Source organism: Octopus bimaculoides, chromosome 28, assembly GCF_046866305.1.
Source record: "Octopus bimaculoides isolate indiv1 chromosome 28, ASM4686630v1, whole genome shotgun sequence".
Lineage (NCBI taxonomy): Eukaryota > Metazoa > Mollusca > Cephalopoda > Octopoda > Octopodidae > Octopus > Octopus bimaculoides.
Genome location: NC_142955.1, coordinates 18251504 through 18253629, shown reverse-complemented (window position 1 = coordinate 18253629; position 2126 = coordinate 18251504). Strand labels below are relative to the sequence as shown.

General features: G+C 36.5%; 1 non-coding gene across 1 annotated transcript; it reads left to right on the top strand.

Moving 5' to 3' along the window:
- The first annotated feature begins 205 nt into the window (after nt 1–205).
- On the top strand, nt 206–277 carry Trnac-gca (transfer RNA cysteine (anticodon GCA)). The gene has a single exon. It is a non-coding gene; the product is annotated as a tRNA-Cys (tRNA).
- The last annotated feature ends 1849 nt before the right edge of the window (nt 278–2126 follow it).

Below are 2126 nucleotides of genomic sequence, written 5' to 3'. Positions count from 1 at the left end.
AAAATGCTTTATAGGAAAATAATTAATTTGGAAACTGCTGGAGAAAAATATTATTAGCTTGTGTGAAAAGTCACTAATTAAATAAATAATGAATAATATTTCGTTAAATAAAAATATTTGTTTCATTTATAATTTATAACGAAGCTACGAAACTAAAGCTAATAGTTATGTATATAAATATTAAAAGCAGCATCTTTTGATAGTTGGGGGTATAGCTCAGTGGGAGAGCATTCGACTGCAGATCGAGAGGTCCCCGGTTCAATCCCGGGTGCCCCCTTTGGCTCGGAATTTACTTCTGATTGTTTTTAATTTTGCTTCTGCTATTTAATTACATTTCAATTTCCTTTTTGCATTTGGTTTTGTCTTTTCTTTATTGGTTACGTGTGTTAAAGCCTATTTTATTGAGTCTGGGAAGAGAGAGTCTTCTCTTTTATTTCCTTATTAACACACTCACTGACTTAGTTTCCACTCATTTACTATATTCTTTTACTTGTTTCAGTCATTTGACTGCAGCCATGCTGGAGCACCACCTTTAGTCAAACAAATCAACCCCAGGACTTACTCTTTGTAAGCCTAGTACTTATTCTATCAGTTTCTTCTGCCAAACTACTTTGGTTGTCAAGCGATGGGGGTAGGGACACACATACACATATCATCATCATCGTCGGTTAACGTCCACTTTCCATGCTAGCATGGGTTGGACGATTTGACTGAGGACTGGTGAACCGGATGGCTACACTAATATATATATATATATATATATATATATTAGTGACAACAGGCTTCTTTCAGTTTCCGTCTACCAAATCCACTCACAAGGCTTTGGTTGGACTGAGGTTATAGTAGAAGACACTTGTCCAAGAAACCATGCAGTGGGACTGAACCCAGAACCATGTGGTTAGTAAGCAAGCTACTTTATTTCATTTGATTTGCCATTGCTGTGCCTTATTTTTGCTAAAATTTTCTAAAATAAGGCGCTTAAAGAGAATGACTCTCCCCAGACACAACAAAATATATTTGAATTGTTTTACTGGAAGTATTTTAATGAATTCTCATAGTTTCTTGCAGAATTAAATCAATGTCTCATTTAACAAATGTATAGAGACAGCAGACTGGATGAGATGGTCACAGAGAGAGAGAGAGAGAGAGAGAGAGAGAGAGAGAAGAGAGAGAGAGAGAGAGAAAGAGAGAGAGAGAGAGAGAGAGAGAGAGAGAGAGAGAGAGAGAGAGAGAGAGAGAGAGAGAGAGACAGACAGACAGATATTACACATGCATACAAACATAAACAGATTCACACACATAAAGAGAGAGAGAGAGACATTAGACATACATCACAGCAGGAGTGGCAGTGTGGTAAGTAGCTTGCTTACCAACCACATGGTTCCTGGTTCAGTCCCACTGCATGGCACCTTGGGCAAATGTCTTCAACCTATAGCCTCAAGCCAACCAAAGCCTTGTGAATGGATTTGGTAGACAGAAACTGAAAGAAGCCCATCATATATATATATATATTTTTATATATGTATATAATATATATTTATATATATACATATATACATCATCATCATCGTTTAACGTCCGCTTTCCATGCTAGCATGGGTTGGATGATTTGACTGAGGACTGGTGAACCAGATGGCTACACCAGTCCTCAGTCAAATCGTCCAACCCATGCTAGCATGGAAAGCGGACGTTGAACGATGATGATGATGATGCATATATATATTCTAAACAAAACTATCCAACGAAAAGGAACGTGAAACTCTGAGTAACAGTTTTTGTGATTTTTTTTGCTGCTTTATAATAAAGCATATTACTCTACCGCTGGTATTTGAGTACTATTTTTTTCCACCTTGTTTCACATTTATGTGATTAAGTCTGGTATATATTTATGTGCTTAGGGCCTCTGTAGGTTTTAATCCAGTCATGCTACACACAGAACCTTCGCCCTCTGCTTAAATAATATTTTAAGAAATATAATTTCGAAGAGTTCGTGGTGTCACATCAAGAATCTGATCAAAGACTTTGCAATTAAAAAATGTAGGAGAAAGCTTCTTCAGATCTAAATAAAATGGAAAATAAAATGGAAAATAAAAATATATTTAGATCTGGCCTCTCACACCTACCCT